Here is a 22,040-nt window from a genome sequence, read left to right as displayed (position 1 = left end):
TCTCACCCAAGGTTCCTGCAGTTTCAACTCCCTCTATCACTTCTTCTCTGTTTGTAAGAATTAAGTCCAGTATGGCTGTCCCTCTAGTTTCACCCTCTGCCTTTTGGACAACAAAATTGTCAGCTAGGTTGGTTAGGAACTTATTTGATTTCTCACTTGGTGCAGAATTAGTTTTCCAATGATATCAGGATAATTGAAGTCTCCCATTACTATTGTTGTGTGTTTCCTGCATATGTCTGTCAGTTGTCTGGCAAAAAGGACATCTATATTTTCTGCTTGATTGGGTGGCCTATAATATACACCTATAGCCATGTCATTCTTTTTTTCTTTTATATTGACCCATATGCATTCTAGGAGGTTTTCATCTTTGGTTTCATGCATTTCTGTAGCAATATAGTGGTCCTTTACATACAGTGCAACTCCACCTCCTCTTTTATGGGGTCTGGTTTTTTTGAATAGTTTGTAGCCTTCTACCAGTATGTTCCAGTCATGGGTTTCACCCCACCAAGTTTCTGTTATTCCAACTATATCATATTTACCTTAATGTATTCATAGTTCGAGTTCACCCTGTTTGTTCCCCAGACTTTGTGCATTTGTATATAGGCCCTTGAGATCTTTATGTCTGACACTGTGTTTACTGTCTATATAACCTGTGTTGTGCCTGCCTGCCCCTACTTTCTTGCCACCTGTTTGATTAGTGCACATGGTATGTCACTCAGTATTAAATGCCTGGTTTTGGTTGGCATCAAGGTTGATAATCTTACCTGCACAAACATCTATTTTGCATGCACTGGTATCCTTATTAGTTTTAGGTTGCTGGGGACAGAAATGTTCTGAATCCATTAATTCTCTGTCCCCACTGTTCAGTTTAAATGTTTATCCAGGAAATCTGTGAATTTAATGCCAAGTAACTCAGTCCCTTTCTTTGATGGATGCAAACCATCTCTTTTGTACAGTTTTTCATTGGACCAGCCCTTTTACACCACTCCTTTAGCTACACATTAAACTCTGCTACACGCTGCCCTTTCCCTTTTTGTTCCTTGTATACTGGTAGAACCTCTGAAAAGATAAGCCTACAGCCAATAATTCTAAGTTCATACCCCAAGCTCTGGAAGTCTGAGCAGGCTGAGAAGGCTGAGAAGGGAAGTACATGCCCCTAGTCCAGCACCTTACACATTATGATAAAGATGTCAGGCCCCCTTTATCTCTAGGCTACACTTTTATTGGAAAAAGATGACCCATAGCACTTTATCCAGAGTTGCTGAAGCTTTACAACCAGTGCAAGATTTAGATATGTATCATAATTCACTTTTCAGTAAGAATAGAAATTTACAATGAGGCTTAAGAAAAAAACAGGAAAGGATGTTTACTACTCAGTTTTGTTTAAGACGGAGCTGCTGCCTAGTTCTGGAGTGCAGCTCCTTAATGAGTTTTTGAAAAGTGGGTGGATCAAGGCTTCACCAGCAATTAAATCTGAATATCTATTTTGATTCATTGCCCAACACCTAATCTTTTTTCCAAAGTCCAATGTAGAGAGTTTCCCTACCATTAGCTAAACGCTAAAAACAGCAATGGGACCAGGTCAATAAGTAAGCTTTATGAAGGAGCAGGAATTTGAACCTTGGAGTGAGAAGGAATGTGAACCATCCTTATGATCAATAAGAGAGGGCTGGTTCTCTCATGCCCAGCAACTCTGCGGTGCATTTCAACACTAGTACGCAGCTTTTCCCTTCTCATTAAATAACCAGAAGTCACAGCCATGTTTTGTATCTCAGTCTTGAGGAAATAGGGGATTTTTGTAGCCTTTGAATATAAAGAACTAAGCTTAATAGGAGGACTATGTCTAATATCCACACATTTTCACTTACCAGACCACTTTGCAGCCTATTCTATTCTAGAGAATCTCATCCTTGGTGTTGTGAACTAAAGAAATGTAATTAATAAAGATTCATTTGCATAGCAGGATCGTAATCCTGCACTTCCTATTGGCCCATAGAATGGCAAGTTATGATTGGTTAATTCCGAGCAATCTGACTGGCTGTTGGCGGGCCGAGTCCCATTGGACGAGGTTCAAACCCTATAACAACAACCATTGGTCATCCGGATGGCAGTTCACTCTATAAAAGGGCAGCCGCTATCCGGGGGTTTTTTGTCTCTGTTATCATGCTGTAAATAAAGAGCTGAAGTTCATGTGAAGCAGTCTCGTCTCCGTTTCTAAGCCCATGCCTCATACTTAACACTTGGGAAGTCTCAATCTCTCTGTAAAATACACACACCCAGAGTTTGTTGCCTTTCTGGCCTTTTCAGCTTTGTTTTGAAATGGATTCAAAAGAAGAAGAGGCAAAGACTCTATTATAGCTTCTCCTCCCTCCCTCCCTCCACAACCAGGAAGGGAGGAGGGGAGGGGTAGAAGGTGATAGTGCTGCTGGTGAAACTAGCTTTCCCACGCAGGGGTGCGATGGGAGGTGGCAGTGATGGGATTCATTTTTTTTTACTACTGTGGGTTCTGTGGGTGTGGCTTGGTGGGCATGGCAGGGGAAGGAAGGAAGGATACTGTAAAAATCAGAGGTGGTATTTGCCGGTTCTCCAAACTACTCAAACTTTCTGCTACTGGTTCTCCAGAACTGGTCAGACCCTGCTGAATACCACGTCTGGGAGGTGGGGTAGGATTGGGTCCATTCTGGTGAAAGGGAACTGCTCACAGGCTGAGGGGGCCATGCGGGGGCCATGGAAGCGATGGAAGTGTGTGACATGCAGCTAACCTTTGATGAGTACTCTCTTGCTCCAGCAGCATTGTGTCCACCACCAGCACCCGGCTGGACTGGGCTGGACCAGGGCTGAGGAGGCAGCAGCTGCCCCCTTGGTGTCTCAGGGCAACTCCACAGGCCAGATCTAACCAAATGTGGCCCACCGGCCTTGAGTTTGACATGTCTGGCTTGGAAGAATCACTACGTGTACAGATGACATGTAGTGATTCTTCTCAGCAGATTATTATTTTACACCTATAGAGTGAATCTTGCCAAACTGCAGACTACTACCTACATGAAGCATATAAACTTGGTACTCTTAGGGAGGGGTTGTCTTCACCCTCTTTCTCTCCATGTAATGTTCAGACCAAGTCATTTCTTTGGAATGCAACCTCTCCCTCCTCAGAATCAGGCCCAGTACATTCCATCAATGCTTATTCAACCAAGGTTAAAATAGATAGGATTTTTCCCCATTAAATCTTATTGGTTTTTCTTTTTATTACAACCAGGACTGAATGATGAGGTTTAAGGATTTGTTAATAGATACAATAAGAAAGAAGATGATTTTGTTTGTGTGTTTTAGAGAAAATTGTAATCTATGATGTTAAAATTCAAATAAAGTTTATAAACTTGGCATCTGATTAAGGTTACAATATAGATACTATTTTAATACATATTCAACTTATAAAAGAGTTTGACAGGAGGCAAACAGAAAATGATCAGAAATTAACTATTTGAGATACTATTTGAAGGAATTAAAAATAGTGGCTTTAGTATGCAATTGCTTCTCATAGCTCTTAATGGAATTTTGAATGATGAGTGTTAAGCCTGGATTCCCCAACGGGTGTTAAGGAAAACAAACTAAACAGAATGTGCAGCGAAGTCAGATAGGAAGACAGGTAAATGTATGAGATAAGTTTTCTAGTTAACACGCAGTAAAAATACAGATACGCTTGTGCTATCAAAAATTATAATTTATTCCATTTAAGAATTATAGCATAGTCATTATAAACAGTCCATTAGTCAAATACCAAATTCAGTCAAGTCTTGTCGAGGATACTCTAATTGCAAAGTCCGTGTCGAATAGCCAGTGTCAGTACACATATAATAAATCTGTCCAAAACTTATCTTCTCTCCGTTGAGAAATATCTTCAAAGTAATCCAACACTTCTTCTCCTCCCCGATCCAGCAAAAATGCAGTCTTCAATAAGCCAGCCAGTAAGAGCCAGAGAGTGCCTTGCTGCTTATATAGTACTTTTACAGCTGCACCCTTAATTACATTCCTTTAGCTTAAAGTCACATACACTTTATCTGACAAACCATGATTCATCATTTTATTATCTTTACCCAAAACAGTTAGGGTAAAACAATGTTATCCCTAACAATGACTAAGTTTGAAAAAATGAAGCTTTAAAGATTTATAGTTAAGACATAATATATGAGAAGATTTTTTGCTGTATGTTTAGAGAAAGGTATAAGTTACTGATAAAGAAAGTAAAGGAAGATGTAGTTGATTTGTTTAAGGTTAAATATATATCTTATTAGTGGTGGGATTCAGCCAGTTCTCACCGGTTCATGAGACCTAGTAGCTAACTTTCTGAGCAGTTCGGTGAACCAGCTGTTGGAAGAAATCTCCTTCCAACAGCCTTTTGTTTTTCCCACCTTATGGGATTAATCCTGTCAGGAAAGCAGGAAGGAGGTGTTCTGGTGTGCCTCTATGTGTTGTTTCTAGCCTACTCCTACTTACCTTTATTGCCCTGCTTAAGTGTTTTCCAAAACTGCCTCTGTGGTTAAGTCTTGTTACATTGTAACAGCTGTTAATGGTTCTTGACAGTACACCCAGACTTTCTATAGCCTGAGTGGCTTCTCTGGAGTTCCCCCACCCCCTTTGCTGGTACTTTTATTCTGGGGCTTCACTTTCTTAAAGGGGAAGGATTGTTTTAAATTTTTTACACTGCTTTAGTGGTTCCTGGAACTGTCCTTTTGGGGTGTACTTTCAACATGGCTAAATCCCCTCCCAGACATTTCTTGCCTCTTCCATCCATAATTAAGGGTGGGAGGGGATGATCACAGAGCTCTTTCTTTCCTGGATTCATAATATTCTCTAAATGGAGCAATCTAGTCTTTGGCTTCTTTGCTTGTTTGTTACAAAAAAGGGGGGCTTTGGGAGATCTTCTCCCCCCTCCCACTGGGAAAGCAATGAGGTAATCTTTCCAGAACACCACTGCCTGCCTGATCGAGTTAAGCAATGGCTGTGAGGCAGGGTGCAAGCTTGGCACTGATTTTATTTTTACTGCCTTTCTGGGGGCATGTAATCTTTCTTTAAATCTGGATGATTTCCTCAGGATATCTTGTGAGGTGAGTGAGACCAGCTGGTGTCTTTAAATGGTGCAAATGGATATAAGGATTGCTTCTGGGTGGGGAGATGATACTCTGTCAGTTCATTGAGCACAAGAGTCTCTTGTCTATGGGGAGTCTTTAGTCATCCAGGTAATGGTTGTCCCAAAGGTGCTTTTTTCAAGAGGCAACTTGACATTCTTGGTTTCCAGAAAGTCCAGTTGCCTCTTAAAAAAGCACCTTTGGGACAGGAGTCTCTTTCATTGCTTTGGAGTGGCCAAGGCACATGACTGCTCAATGACAGTAAGATTTTTTTTAAAAAAGAAGGTAGGGGTGTGGATCCTCCCTCCAATTTGTTTTAGTTTTCTCTCATGATAATAAAGTTTAGTAACATGGCACCAGGCTTGAAGTTTATTTAGATATCTATGACATGTACTAATTTTATTGTGATCCTGACAAGCTTGGGATGGCAGGGACTTGAACCTGGGTCCTCCATATACTTTGTTAATTTGTCTCTTTAGCTCGGCATTTTGTAGTAGCCCACCCACTTTCTGGAGAGTTTAAATGACTTCTCCGCTAAAGGGCTTCACTTTATGAGCAAGAGTTGGCTGCTGATAGTTATTGTTGCATTTTAACAATTTTAATTCCTCAAGGTGCTCTGGCACCCTGTCTGATTTGTAACTCCAGATTGTAGGTATTGCTGATGAAAAGGAGGGTAATTGGATAGAATGGTTTAGGTTTCCATGATGGCTGTGACTGTCATTGTATTCCAATGGTGGGATTCAATTTTTTTTTACTACCAGTTCTGTGGGCATGGCTTCATGGGTGTGGCAGGAGAAGGATACTGTAAAATCTCCATTCGCTCCTGTCTCCAGGGGGAAGGCTATTGCAAAATCCCATTCCCTCCCCACCCCACTAACCTGCTTTCCAGATCCGTTCTCCTGTGCAGGGCAACAAAAGAAGACCCAGCCGACTTCCGGTTTGAAGGGCTTCGGCGACAGACAGGAATCCATGATCGTGCGCGGTTTCTGTCTGGGCTCGCTGCTGGAGCACCCCGAGCTGGCTGGTTTCGGGGCTAAGCCACCCCGTAGAGGTGGTGAAGAGGGGGGAGACCGCCAGCAGGGTCGAGGAGAGCTGCATCTCTCCTCCTCAGCTGGCCATTACTCCCTTTCCCGAAGGCGGTAGGAGTGGTGGTCAGAAATGGCCACCTCAAAGAAGAACTCAACTGGAAAAGAACATGCAGGAGGAAGATAAGAAGTGAAAGTTTTGGCTGACTGGGTTAAGTCAAAAAAGCAACAACTAAGGTACCCTGGAATTTAAATTTTACAAAAGATAACATCGCTCCCAAAGAAGAGTCGGAAGCAGCAAAGAAAGTGAAAAGGGAAAGGTTTGGCTTTTTTTTTCTTCTCTCTCCTTCCTTACATTGACAACTAAGAGACCTAAATAAGAAATCGGAAAAATCCGCTTTGGCATCAATAGGCAATTAAGCTGAAAATATAACTAAATGCCAAAGGGACAATAAAGATTTCTGGACATTAAAAACTTTTTCTTCTATAAGCAGGAAGGGAGGGAAAAAGAATAAGGGCAGGATCTGGAAGAGGGAGGAGACTGCCTGGATTTCAAAAGAATCTAAAGTAAAATTTCAATAAGACTTCTAAAAGATACATTTTAACTGAAACTTTGCAACTAAATAGGAACCCCAGGAAGAGAAAGTGAAAAAAAAGAGAAAGTGTAAAAAGAAACAGCTTGTGTGTATTTGGATTGCTTGGTGACTTTGGGATTTTTGGTTATTATATTTGAATGACTAAAACCAATTGGGTGGTTGTTTAAAAATTTTACAATGGCATCACTTCTGGATGAATTGAAAATGGAACTTAAAAAATACAAAGAAGATGCACAAGAAGGGAAGGGCTCTTTTGGCTTCGTTTTTCAATTCTTAGAAATGGAGATTTGGAACTATGAGAAACAACAAGAAAAGACTGCAAAACAACAAGACTGGGACAAAGAAGAAGCCATCTTTAATGAAAAAGTAACTCTATGTGGGGAAGAAAAAGGAAACGGGGGGGGGGAGAGAATCAAGAATTTAAGACTTAAAAAAAACAACCAACGAAAAGAAAAATAATTTGAAAAATAAGTATAATGCTGGAAAGCAACAGAAAAGGGGAATACAGAAGAGGGAAATAGAGGTAGAGAGACAAAGGGGTAAAAAGGGGAGAGAGAAGAAGGAAAGGAAAAGAAGTTACAAAGGTCCGGAGCAAGTTATAAAAAAACAGGACCTATTTAGAGATAATGGGTGAAAATCTAACTGAAAAAGGGATTCTGTAAAGGTACATAAGATTGTATTGTTATATTTGTAATAGAAATAAGTTTAGAAAATTGGAAACAACATATGATTAAAAAGAGGGATAAAATAGTTAGTGTAATTTAGTGAAATGTTCGTGAATAAAATAAATGAAATAAAATAAATGAGAAAATTGAATTAGGAAGGAACGGGAACATTTTAATTAGTCAATGTTTTATAAAATATAAGTGAAGGGGGGGGGAATTAACTATGGAAAATTTATAATTGTTCCCATAGAAGTATGATATTTATTTGAAAAGTAACGTGAAAAATGTTAAGATTTTAATGAATATTAATATTAATGATAGAATTGAATTGGAATGGATTGTTGTTTTAATTATATTATACATTTATAATTTTTTCTTTTTTCAAGAATACAGTGTGTAGTTTAAGAATGTACCAAGCAGAATCCGAATGGAAGTTATGTATTATATTGAGTGTTATAATTTTAGGGGAAAGATATAAAGGCATCATACTCCAATCAGTAACTACAGGAGAAATTTTGTTTAATGAGAAAAGATAATAGACAATTGAAACAGGACAGACAAAAATATAAATATAATGATTTGAATTGAGATGAAATAAATAAAATAAAATTGAGAAAATTAAAAGAGGGGAGAAGCTATGTAGAAAATGTAAAATAGAAATAAGATATGGAATGGAATATAAAAATGAGCATGAACTTGAATTTGCGTCTGTACGAAGAAATGTAACCCGGGATTATGCTGCTTTCAAAAAAGATGTTTTACTTGTATTTCTTTTCTTTTTGTGAAAACCCAAATAAAACTTACAAAAAAAAAAAAGAAGACCCAGCCAATCAGCTGGGACTTGGGAGGCAGAGAAGAGATGAGGGTGGGGCCAGTCAGAGGTGGTATTTGCCGGTTCTCCGAACTACTACTGGTTCCGCTACTGGTTCTCCAGAACCAGTCAGAACCTGCTGAATAGCACCTCTGGTGTACTCCTCCATTTCTAATCTAATGATTGGTATTTAGGGAAGCTTTTTGCAAGCAAAGAAGCTTTTTGTATTTTTGTACAGGTAATCCTTGACTTACAGCAGTTCATTTAGTGACCATTCAAAGCTACAATGGCACTGAAAAAAAGTGACTTATGAACATTTTTCACACTTACGACCATTGCAACATCCCCATGGTCACATGATCAAAATTCGGATGGTTGACAACTGTCTCACATTTATGACGGTTGTAATATCTCAGGATCATGTGATCTCCTTTTGCAAACTTCTGACAAGCAAAGTCATTGGGGAGGCCAGATTCACGTAATAGCCATGTTACTAACTTAACAACTACAGTGATTCACTTAACAAATGTGGCCAGAAAAGTTGTAAAATGGGGCAAAATTCACTTAATAAATTTCTCACTTAGCAACATAAATGTTGGACTCAATTGTGGTCATAAGTCAAGGAGAGGCCAGGCAAGAAGAGGAGAGGCTGAGCATGACAAGGAGAGGCTGGGAAGGGAGGGGAGGGGTGAGACAGGGCTGGTCATGGTCAGGAGAGACCGGGCGAGGTAAGGTTCCCCTCGACATGAGTGACATTATGTTGGCCATGACTGCCCAGTCACATGATCACCCAGCCACGCCCACCCAGCCAGTCATTGGGGCAGGGAACCGGTTGTTAAATTATTTGAATCCCACCACTGTTCTTTTTCCTTCATAGATTTTTGCTGATTAAGAATGAAGCCAAAATTTTGGAGCAGATTGGTTTACTTACATTTATCTCATAACCCTCAGATAAATTTGCAGAATAAGGAGTCGTCCTTACGGCCAGGTCAACTATACATATCAGGATACTAGTTAATGCCATGATAGCACTTGCGATATTCATTCCTATACTTGATTTCACCTGAAACAACAATAAATCAGAAGGAGAGAAATTATAGTGTCATCCTAGATATTATTAAATTCAAGCCATAAAAATGATGACACTCAACTATGGTAAAATCTATCTATGTATCTGCTTAATGGTGCCTAATCCATCAGTGGTGAAACCAGACAACTTTCCTTAGACCGTCCCTCCCTAACTCCTCCTTCCTTCCTTCCTTCCTTCCTTCCTTCCTTCCTTCCTTCCTTCCTTCCTTCCTTCCACCCTTCCTTCCTCCCTCCCTCCCTCCTTCCTTCCTTCTTCCTTCCCGCTCTAACTCTGCTAGCTCACCAAAAAGTGATCTCCCACTGATTTCTGGGGATAAAGCTCTCTGCTCTATAGTTTCTGAGCTGAAAGGAGACATTCCAAGTAAGAATAGCAATAGCAATAGCTATTAGAATTATATACTGCTTCACAGTGCTTTACAGCTCTCTCCAAGTGGTTTACAGAGTCAGCCTATTGCCCCAAACAATCTGGGTCCTCATTTTACCCACCTCAGAAGGGTGGAAGGCTGAATCAACCTTGAGCCTGGTGAGATTCAAACTGCCAAATTGCAGTCAGCTGGCAGTCAGCAGAAGTAGTCTGCAGTAGTGTATTCTAACCACTGCACTACCACAGCTCTTAATTTCATACTTAAGAATAAGTATGAAAGTGCCTGATTTTCTCAGAAAACTACTTCACACACTTTGTAGCAAGAATTTTTTTTAAAGAGAGAATCAGATTTGATGTTACACAGTTGTAGTACCTCAGAACATCACAGGACAACTTGCTGTAGCCAAATTGCAGTGGCCAATTCACCGTGGCCAACTTGCCATGGCTCACTCATCATAGCTACTTCGCCATGGGACAACTTTCTGTGGGATTCAAGTAATTCCTTTCATTTTCTTTGACCATGTTTTCATCAAAATTATTTGATCTCTTGTATCAAAAGAAATCATAACTATCAGCTTTTGTAATGCTTTGATGATGAATAATGAAAGGAACTAGTCCCATAGTGAATTATCCTGTGGTGAGTTGTTACATAGTCCCTGAACACTCCTGTCAAAAGCCTTGCATTATGGAGAAAAGTTAAAAAGGTGGCTAGACCAGTGGTGGGATTCACAAATTTTTTACTATCGGTTCTGTGGGTGTGGTTTGATGAGCGTGGCAGGGGAATGATATTGTAAAATCTCCAGTCAGAGGTGGTATTTGCTGGTTCTCTGAATTACTCAAAACTTCCACTACTGGTTCTCCAGAACTGGTCCGGACCTGCTGAATACCATCTCTGAGCTAGGCTAATAAGAATATGTACTAGTTTGGTGTTTGCATGTTATTATTAGATGTATATTTTGCCTTGTTTTATACAGCTCAAAGTGGTATGCATCAGGCCCCTACCACTGATTTCCCACAGCAGCAACCTTGGTAGGTAGGTTGGGCTGAGAAGAGAAGTACATGCCTCTGGGAGGACTAGAACTCACAGACACCTGCCTTCTAGTCCAGCACCTTACACATTACGATAAAGATGTCAGGCCCCCTTTATCTCTAGGCTACACTTTTACTGGAAAAAGATGACCCATAGCACTTTATCCAGAGTTGCTGAAGCTTTACAACCAGCGCAAGATTTAGATATGTATCGTAATTCACTTTTCAGTAAGAATACAATGAGGCTTAAGAAAAAAACAGGAAAGGATGTTTACTAGTCAGTTTTGTTTAAGACGGAGCCGCTGCCTAGTTCTGGAGTGCAGCTCCTTAATGAGTTTTTGAAAAGTGGGTGGATCAAGGCTTCACCAGCAATTAAATCTGAATATCTATTTTGATTCATTGCCCAACACCTAATCTTTTTTCCAAAGTCCAATGTAGAGAGTTTCCCTACCATTAGCTAAATGCTAAAAACAGCAGTGGGACCAGGTCAATAAGTAAGCTTTATGAAGGAGCAGGAATTTGAACCTTGGAGTGAGAAGGAATGTGAACCATCCTTATGATCAATAAGGGAGGGCTGGTTCTCTCATGCCCAGCAACTCTGCGGTGCATTTCAGCACTAGCTTTTCCCTTCTCATTAAATAACCAGAAGTCACAGCCATCTTTTGTATCTCAGTCTTGAGGAAATAGGGGATTTTTGTAGCCTTTGAATATAAAGAACTAAGCTTAATAGAAGGACTATGTCTAATATCCACACATTTTCACTTACCAGACCACTTTGCAGCCTATTCTATTCTAGAGAATCTCATCCTTGGGAAGTCTCAATCTATCTGTAAAATACACAAACCCAGAGTTTGTTGCCTTTCTGGCCTTTTCAGCTTTGTTTTGAAATGGATTCAAAAGAAGAAGAGGCAAAGACTCTATTATAGCTTCTCCTTCCTTCCTTCCTCCCTCCCTCCCTCCCTCCACAACCAGGAAGGGGGGAGGAGAGGGGTAGAAGGTGGCAGTGCTGCAGGTGGACATAGCTTTCCCACGCAGGGGTGGGTTGGAAGGCAAGATGGGGGCAGGGGCCATCCTGGTGAAAGGGAACTGCTCACAGGAAGCAAGCCATGGAGGCAATGGAGGCACTGGTGGCGCACCCAGACTGGCTGGGTGCAGCTGACCTTTAATGAGCACCATCTCTTGCCCCAGCAGGAGCACTGTGCCCACCACCAGCGCCTGGCTGAGATGGGATGGGGCCAAAGTGGTGGCAGATGCCCCCTTGGAGTCTGCAGGCTGGAGCTGGCCCACAGGCCTCAAGTTTGACATGTCTGCACTACTGACAGGCCCTGCAGTACTTCATATTGCACATCAACCTGAAGGGAAACTTAGGGAGAAGCCTATTGCAAAAAGGGAGGCCAAGGCTGGTTCTAATTCTAACAGTATAAGGGTCTTGGGTTCTGTTGAAGAAACTACATAAAAGAAATTCAGTTGCCATATACTTTCTCACCATGTCACGATTTTGACTGTTTGCAGCTGACATACATCCAGAAGAAATGAACTATGGAAAAAGAAAAAAAATGATTGTAATCCACTGGAAATATAAGGGGAGAAGTATCAGAAAAATCTGGGACCCATGGCAATATATTATTTTATATATGGTTATTTTTTTTAATGTTGTAAAGTCAGCCTGAATTGTTTTAGATTGGGCAACCTAGATTATTAATAAATATCCCCCCACTTCAAAAGGAAACCCGCATTGTTATATTCTGGGCATGGGTGCAAGTAATTGAGACGAGTCAGTGACTTAGTGAACTTCAACTCTTTATTAAGAATCAGAAACAGAGAGCGAAAACCCTTGGCAGCAGTAGCCCTTTTATAGAGCTAGCTACTGTCCTGTTAACCAATGACCTGTGTCCACATGCTTAACTTTTGCCCAATGAAAGATGTTAAACTAATAGCCAATCAGGTTGCTCCGTGAGGACCAATCCCAGCTCGCTATCTAAGGGCCAATCCAAAGTGCAGGATTTCAAGCCTGCTTAACATAATGTTAATAAGTTTTATTAAATGGTTTTTGTTAGTTCATAACACCCCTCCCCCCAGGTTCCATTTGAGGGGTGCGGTAACATATTCGCGTAGATATGCAGGTCGTTTCACCTGCCTGTTTGATTTTCGCAGTTCCACCAGTTTTTGTCTGCAGTCCGGTTCCGGTGGAACGCTATCGAGGGTTTCTGGTGCGGCTAGTTCTGTTTCTGCGTGGGAGGACTCGGCGCGGCTTTCGTTGTTGTTATCCCAGTCTCCTAGGCTTACTTCCGGGTCCCGTGGGCTTGCTACCCTCGTACTATTTCTGGGCGGAGATATCACCCCTCTCCCTGATTCTTCTTCAGGTTGCGCGTTTCTTCGGTTAGGTTGCTGGGTCCCCGTGATTATGTCGTCATCTAGCCTGTTTTCGGCCTCCTCGATAATTCCTCCTCCCTTAGTTTGTGAAGTATGGAAGTCACGGGAGGTGGGTGCCATTCTGGATCGAAGTTGATTTATATGGCGTTTCCAAAGTCTCCCGTCAATAGTCTGTAGGCGGTAGGATCTGGGGCCGGTGGGTTGGGTAATAGTTGCAGGGACCCATAATGGGTCGCCTGAAAAGTTTTTAGCAAACACCAAGTCGCCTACCTTGAATTCGCGGCACTTCCCGCTAGATCCACAGGGTTTTTCTGGTGAATACGAAGAATGGAGGCGGTCGAGGTGAGAGCGAAGTCTCCGCCCCATTAGCAGTTCGGCAGGCGTCTTATTCGTGATGCTGTGTGGGGTGATGTGTTGGAGCAGGAGTATTCGGTTGAGCTTGTCGTCGATGTCCCCATAGTCCATTTTATGTAGGGTTTTCTTGACGAACTGTACCATTCGCTCCGCCCTTCCGTTGGCCGCAGGGTGCACCGGCGAGGTGAGCGCGTGGTGGATGCCCCGGTCCGCTAGATACTGTTCAAAAGCTAGGGCCGTGAACTGGGGCCCGTTATCAGAAACTAAAACGTCTGGTAACCCATGCGTTGCGAATAATTTATTCAGTTTATTAATGACTGCCTCTGTTGTGGTTGCCTTCATCTTTTGGATTTCGAGCCAGTTTGAATAAGCGTCAACTGTTAATAAGAACGTGTGTCCCTTGGTGGGTCCCGCGAAATCAACGTGGACCACGGACCCCGAGGGGTTTCCCACTCGGTTGGCGTCGCTTTAGGTGGGGCGTTGCTAACGTCTTGGCACTTCTGGCACGTGGTTACCCAGGCTGCAATTTGTTTATCAATGCCCGGCCACCACGCGTAGCTTCGTGCGAGTGCCTTCATGTGCACGATGCCCGGATGTCCCTCGTGTAATACTTTTAAAACAGTCTGTTGTAGCCTCTCTGGGACAACTACTCTATCCCCCCAGAGAACGCAACCTCTCTGGGAGAAAAGCTCTGTCTGCCAATTTTTGAATGGTGTGAAATCGTCGTGGATTTGGTCGACTGGCCATCCTCGTTCGACCCAGCTGAGGACCCGTGCCAGGACAGGATCCCGTTTTGTCTCAATCGCGATGTCTCTCGCTGTTAGTGGCGGCGAGTGCAGCGTTTCAATTTGGAGCGTCATGAGGGTTGGAGCTGGGTCGTCGACGGTTTCCGGAAGTGGAGAACGACTCAACACATCAGCGTGGGGAATGGCTTTCCCTGGGCGATGTTGCAACACGTAATTGTAGGCAGCTAGGAACTCAGACCAACGAGTCATTCTTGGCGATAATATATAGGGGGTTGGCTTGTCCCCTGCTATAATACCAAGCAATGGTTTGTGGTCTGTAATTATCGTAAATGCTCATCCATAGACGTACTCATGAAAACGCTTCACAGCAGACACAACAGCAAGGGCCTCCTTATCGAGTTGGCTATAGTTCCTTTCGGCCTTTGATAATGTTCGTGAGAAAAACGCAATAGGTGCTTCGTTTCCGTTTGGAAGTACATGGCTTAAGATTGCTCCCACTCCAAACGGTGAAGCGTCGCACGTAACAGTCAAGGGTCAAGTCTCGTTGTACTGCATCAAAACAGCGTCGGAGGTTAGCAAATCTTTCACTTGTTGGAAGGTGCGTTCCTCTCGACGTCCCCAGACCCAGGTAGCTTTTTTATCAAGAAGTCTGTGCAAGGGCTCCGCTACAGTCGCCTTCTGGGGCAAGAAAATGTTGTAGAAGTTAATGAGCCCCAGAAAGGCTTGGAGGTCTGTTCTATTCTTGGGTGTTGGTGCGTTTTTAATCGCTTTTAGCTTGTTATCAGTGGGGTGGATTCCTTGACTATCGAGAAGGTATCCCAGGAACTCCACCCTCTCGGTACACAGTTGACATTTATTTTTTTTAACTTTCAGGCCGGCGTCTTTAAATTTCTTTAGAACCATTCTGAGACGCTTTTCTAATATGTCTCTATTTGGGGCGGCGATTAACACATCATCAAAATATGGTACAACCCATTTTATGCCTTGTAAGAGTCTCTCCATTAAACTTTGAAAAATTCCCGGAGCTACGCTCACTCCGAATTGGAGTCTATTGCATTTAAAAGCGCCTCTATGCGTAACGATAGTTTGTGCTTCCGCAGTTTCCGCATCAACGGGCAACTGTTGGTACGCTTGTGCCAAATCCAATTTAGCGAATATCTTCCCACCACCCAGGGAGTGGAGAAGGTGTTGAACCACCGGTACTGGGTAAGCACTTTGCTGAAGTGCGTGGTTCAAAGTGGCCTGATAATCCCCACAAATTCTTAACGATCCATCTGGTTTAATGGGTGTTACAATTGGGGTTTCCCAACGGGCGTGGTCGGTTGGTTCTAAAACGCCCTGGGCTATTAACTTATCGAGTTGCTCGTCGATCTTAGGTTTTAGTGCAAAAGGCACCCGACAAGGCTTAAGGCGGATGGGAGCTACTTCAGGGTTGAGGTTAAACGATATTGGGGTCCCCTTGTACTTGCCTAGTCCGTCTGAGAAAACGTCCTGGAATTCTTGGACAAGAGACTCCTCCCAGTCGTTGCTCTCAGCTCGGTGGACGCCGGCTACCATGATCCCGAGCGGGGCGAACCATTGTAGGCCTAATAAGCTAGGCCGATCACGATCGACGACAGTCAGTGGTAGTGATGCGATACGGTTCTTGAAGGAGACTTGGACTTGGCTGGAACCGACGACCGGAATTCTGTTGCCCTGGTAATCCTTGAGTATGATCCTCTGGGGGCTGAGGTCCTGTCGATGGATGGCCGGGATTAGTTGCTTGAAAGTTTTCCAGGAAACCATTGAGAGAGACAACCCCGAGTCGACTTCCATCACGCAAGGTTGGTTCTCGATGGCGACCTTCACTCGGATCTTCCTTGCGTCTAAGGATGTAGCGTGGCCGATGGTAATGGTTTGGTGTGCTTCTTCCCATCTCGTGGAAGAGGCAGGTGCTTTATTTCTGTAGGAGTGGTTGTTCCATTGGTGGTTCGGGTGGTTCCGATTCGCGGGTTCGAATCCTGAAGACTGGCTGCAGTTATTCTCCCTGCGCTTGGGACTGGACCCTCGCTTGCTTCTGCAGACCTTTGCAATGTGGCCTCTTTTTCCACAGGAATGGCAGAGTGCGTCGAGGAATTTGCAATTGGATCGTGGGTGGTTTGCCCCACAACCCGCGCGTTGTCACGGGAATCATTGGGTTTGTTGGTCTCGTTCGGACCGGAGTCGGTTGACCTCTTCCTCATCACTTTCTGATGGGGATTCCAAGTCGTCGTGATGCGCCGTTGTTGAGTGCCTCTCAGGGCGAGGCGAGGTGTCATTAGCGAGTTGGCGAAGCGGTGCGTTGTTGCGGCGCATTCGAGCGGCCGACTTCCTGGTTGCTTCTGCTGCAGTAGCGTCTGCGATGGCATCGGCAAGATCGATGTCCCCTTTTGCCATGATCTTGCTTTGTACCGTGTGGTCATCTAATCCCAGAACTATGCGGTCTCGCAAAGCTTCTTCGAGGTTGGCAAACCCACAGAGGCCTCCCAAATTCCGGAGGTCAGCGATGTAGTCTGCGAGACTTTCACTTTTCCATTGGTCCCTCTGGTAAAATTCATGTCTTCGAACAAGTGTGGGCACCGCGGGTGCATAGTGGGCCTTTAGGAGGGGAGCGAGGGCATCCCAGTCCATAGATTTCACTTCAGCCGGTTTTGCGAGTGATTTCGCCATTTTAAATATGGCCGGCCCGGAATGGGTCAGGAATATTGCTCGTTTCTTGCCGGTTGTCGCATCCTTTAGGTTATTGGTCTCCAAAAACATTTGGAACCGATCCATATATGAGTCCCAGTCTTCGTTTGCCAAGTCGAATGGAGCGGGTGGTATAACACCGCTGGCCATGTTGCCGTCGTTGGTGCGTGTTCAGCCACGTGCTCTGTTTGGCGCTCTTTAGTGTTCAGTCAGCTCTATTGTCTCTTGCATTCCATCCTCGTCGCCAGTGTTATATTCTGGGCATGGGTGCAAGTAATTGAGACGAGTCAGTGACTTAGTGAACTTCAACTCTTTATTACGAATCAGAAACAGAGAGCGAAAACCCTTGGCAGCAGTAGCCCTTTTATAGAGCTAGCTACTGTCCTGTTAACCAATGACCTGTGTCCACATGCTTAACTTTTGCCCAATGAAAGATGTTAAACTAATAGCCAATCAGGTTGCTCCGTGAGGACCAATCCCAGCTTGCTATCTAAGGGCCAATCCAAAGTGCAGGATTTCAAGCCTGCTTAACATAATGTTAATAAGTTTTATTAAATGGTTTTTTGTTAGTTCATAACACGCATCATCCTTAAAAGAGTTTTATAGGAGAAACAGCTTGGATGTCAGGAACTTGTAGCAGACCCGTAGCAAAATGGCACTCTTTGTCTTAAATGCACCAGACCAGTGGTCACCAACCAATGGGCCGGGGACCACTGATGGTCCACAAGAATATTTTGGTGGTCTGCAGAGAAATATCACCCCAAAGCACCCCCCCAAAGCAATTAATCTAGGCTGTGCAGGAACACAAGGCTGCATCACTTGCATTGTGAACAATACGAGGTAGTGAGGGGAGTGGGGAAAGGGTGGAGGGAGGGAACTTGCCCCACTCGCCCCATGCACCTGGCCTGGCCACCAGGCTGCTTCTTTCCTCTTCTTTCTTCTTCTGCTTTTGGCTGCACACAAAAAAAGCAGCAAAAGTCTTTCTTTCTCTCCCCCAAACTCCGCCAGAAATGAGTCTTTGGGATCCTGCAAGGCCTCCTGCTCCAAGAGGCTGTGCCTGTGTGATAAGTTTCACAAAGACTCATTTCTGGCGGAATTTGGGGGAGAGAAAGAGAGACTTCTGCTGCTTTCGTTGCATGAAGCCAAAAGTCTCTCTTTCTGTTGTGTCCGTCGGGAAAGGAGACTTGGGAGCCAGTGACTTAGTTCAACTCTTTATTAAGTCCCGAGATCGGCTCAGGGTACCGAAGAAAAAGTGGCGGCTTTTATTCTCTGGCCGCGGCGGCCACGGCCAATGGCACCGCTTTGAATCTCCCACGATTAGTTTCCACCAATCGCGGGGGATTCGCGGTGGGCCAATCAGTGCGGCTCGCTCAGCCAATCGGGTCACTGTGCGTTCTGACCAATCACAGCGCGGCGCTTGCAAGTATGTTAATGGATCATACAGAACACCCCTCCCCTCTTGGTATGGTCCTACGTAACGTAGTCCCGTAAGTAGGCGGGGCTCCGTACTTGCCTACTTGACCTGCGCAGGTTAGTTGATGATTGGCCTTCGGTCGGTTCGGTCGGGTTCTGTGTTGTTCTCTGCCTCGTTGATGGAACCGCCTGGAAGGGTGAGCCGGGCCTTTTGTCACAGCTCCCTTCCGGTCTACCCAGGCTGGTTGAGCTGTTGGTGTTGCTGCTCCCACCCGGTCTTTCTGGGCTGGTTGAGCTGGCCTGGCTGCTTCTCCCTGGTGAGGCTTCAAGTTGGCTGTCTGTTTCTATCTCGGTAGGTAAGTATTCCTGGTTTCTTTTTTGCTGGGGTTGGTTTCCGGGGCCTTCCCTCCCCTCTTGGTTTGTGCTGGGGGGGTTTCCCTTCTGGGTGTATGTCTGTGTTTATTTGTGTGTCGGTTGTGTTTCCTGTGGTTGTTCTCGATCTTATTTGATCGATATGTCGCTTCCATGCTCGTCCGTCAGTTGTTTGTAGCCGGTACGAGTGGGGGGCCTGTTGCCTGGGTTATTGTTGCTGGTATCCAGAGGGAGTCCCCTCTAAGGTTTTTTGCGTATACTGCGTCTCCTGGTGTAAATGTCCGGTACCGGCTTGATGAATCGGTGGGTTTTTCGGGGTTGTATGTGGGGTGCAGCCTATCCAGGGGGGACCTTAGTTTCCTCCCCATTAGGAGTTCCGCGGGGCTTTTGTTGGTCGTTGTGTTTGGTGTTATGTGCTGGATAAAAAGAAGTTTATTTATTTTTTCCTGCATGTCCCCAGTCTCGATTTTTTGAATTGTTTTTTTTTTTTGTGAATTGGACCATTCGTTCCGCCCTACCATTCGCCGCCGGATGAGCCGGCGCTGTCAGGGCGTGCCGTATTCCCCGTTCCGCTAGGAATTTCTCGAATTCCAGAGCGGTGAACTGTGGTCCGTTATCTGACACGATCACGTCTGGGAGGCCGTGGGTTGAGAATAGTCTGTTGAGTTCTCGGATGACAGCCTCGATGGTGGTAGTTTTCATGTCGCTTACCTCCAGCCAATTGGAGTAAGCGTCTACCGTTATGAGGAATGTGTGTCCTTTTGTGGGTCCTGCAAAATCTATGTGTATCCTGGACCATGGTCCCCTGGGGGTTTCCCACTCCCGGATTGGGGCGGCGGGTGGGCATGGTCTGGATTCCTGGCATTGCTTGCAGCTAGCCACCCAGGCTTCAATTTGCTTGTCCATCCCTGGCCACCAAGCGTAGCTTCTGGCCAAGGCTTTTGACCTGACGATTCCCGGGTGCCCCTCATGTAGCAAGTCCAAGAATCTTTTTTGTAATTTTTCTGGGATTACCACCCTGTCCCCCCATAATATACAACCCTTCTGCATGGAAAGTTCCAATTGTTTGTTTTTAAAAGTCCTGAATGTCTCGTCGACGTCTTTTTCTGGCCAGCCCTTCTCCGCCCATTGTAATACCCGCGCCAGACGTTTGTCTTTATTGGTTTCGTGGGCAATGTCTGACGCGGTTAGGGGGAGGTTGGGTATGGCCTCGATGCTCAGGGTGGATGTTGTGGGTGCTGGGTCGGCGTCCAGGTCGGGTAGTGGTGTGCGGCTCAAGGCATCTGCGTGTGTGATAGTTTTGCCGGGTCGGTGGATCAGCCGGTAACTGTAGGCGGCGAGACCCCCTTGTCATTCTTGGGGATAGAATGTTCGGGGTGGCCTTGTTCCCTGCCAGGATGCCCAACAACGGCTTGTGGTCCGTGATGATGGTGAATGTCCTGCCGTAGAGGTACTCGTGGAACCTTTTGACGGCGGCGATGATTGCCAGGGCTTCCTTGTCCAGTTGGCTATAGTTCCTTTCCGGCTTCGACAAGGTTCTTGAGTAAAAGGCGATGGGTGCTTCGTTTCCGTTTGGGAGTGTGTGGCTGAGGATCGCCCCGATCCCGAACGGTGATGCGTCGCACGTGACTGTCAGCGGGAGGGTCTCGTTGTATTGGATGAGGACGGCATTCGATGTGAGTAGGTCCTTGGTTTGGTTGAAAGCAGCTTCCTTTCGTTTCCCCCAGGTCCAGGTGGCTGTTTTATCGAGCAGCCTATGCAACGGTTCCGCCGTGGTCGCCTTTTGGGGTAGGAAAACATTGTAGAAATTAATCAGCCCAAGAAATGCCTGCAGTTCTGTTTTGTTCCTTGGTCTGGGGGCTTCTTTGATGGCTCTGATTTTTTTCTCAGTTGGGTGAATGCCGTGCCGGTCTAGGAGATATCCTAGGAACTCGACCCTCTCTGTATGCAGCTGGCATTTTTCTTTTTTGACTTTAAGCCCGGCCTCTTTGAATTTTGTTAGTACCTCCCTCAGGCGACCCTCCAGTTCTCTTTGGTTGGCTGCTGACACCAGTATGTCGTTGAAGTAGGGCACCACCCCCTTGATTCCTTGTAGGAGTCTTTCCATGAGGCTCTGGAAAATTCCTGGGGCTACACTGACTCCAAACTGGAGTCTCTTACAGCGAAAAGCCCCCCGGTGGGTTACTATGGTCTGCGGCTCGGTGGTTTCGGCGTTGACTGGTAACTGTTGGTAAGCTTGTGCCAGGTCGAGCTTCGCAAAAACCTTGCCTCCCCCCAGTGAGTGTAAGAGGTGCTGCACTACTGGGACGGGGTAGGCGCTTTGTTGTAAGGCGCAATTTAGGGTGGCCTTATAGTCCCCGCAGATTCTCACCGACCCATCGGGCTTGACTGGGGTGACTATGGAGGTCTCCCACCGGGCGTGATCAGTTGGCTCTAGGACCCCCTGTTTGATGAGCTTGTCTATCTGCTCATCGATCTTAGGCCGGAGTGCGAAAGGTACCCGCCGTGGTTTTAGGTGTATCGGGGTAACGCTGGGGTCTAGACTGAAGGAAATAGGGGGCCCTCGGTACTTGCCTAGGGTGCCGTCGAACACTTCCTGGAAGTCCCTTGCGAGTTGCTCTTCCCAGTCTCCCTCTGCGATGTGGTCGATGCTGGTTACTTCGATCCCGAGCGGTGTGAACCACTGTAGTCCCAAAAGGCTGGGTCTGTCTCTGTCCACGACCGTCAAGGGAAGCCTTGCTGTGCGCCCTTTGAAGGTTACTTCGAAGTGTCCTGTTCCGACTACGGGGATGCGGTTCCCTTGGTAGTCTTTAAGGATTAACTTCTGGCTTTCCAGCCCGCTCTTGTGGATTTCGGGCACCAGGCGCTTGATTTCCCACCATGCAACCATGGAGAGGTAGGACCCGGAGTCCACCTCCATTTTGCAAGGCTTGCCCTCGATGCCCACTTCCACGTATACCTTTCGGGCGTCTGTGCTTGATGAATGGCCGATGACGACCGTCTGGTGGGTCTCCTCTCTCTGCCGGTTTTCGCCGTCCCGTCGGGCCCGTCCGTCCCGGTTCCAACGACCCTTGGCTTGGCGGTCCCTGGGCCTGGGGGGGGGTTGCCGTCTCGTCTCCGGTCGCTGTTGTCTCGTCGTCGGAGGCTGTAGGCCTTCTTGAGTCGGCAGACTCGGGCCATGTGGCCTCTTTTATCGCAGTGCCGGCAGATCGCGTCGAAAAACCGGCACTCCGATCGAGGGTGGTCGCCCCCACATCCGGCACATTGGGGTCCCGACTTACGACTCCGCTGGTCGCGCTGGTCTCGTTTTGTTTGGAGGCGATGGATGTCCTCCTCCTCGTCCGTGGTGTCTGAGGCGGAGTCGAGGTCGC

Source organism: Notechis scutatus, chromosome 1 (genome assembly GCF_049901735.1).
Source record: "Notechis scutatus isolate UNSWTSFEM ecotype Mainland chromosome 1, rNotScu1.2, whole genome shotgun sequence".
Taxonomy (NCBI): Eukaryota; Metazoa; Chordata; class Lepidosauria; order Squamata; family Elapidae; genus Notechis; species Notechis scutatus.
Note: the sequence above shows the minus strand (reverse complement) of the source record.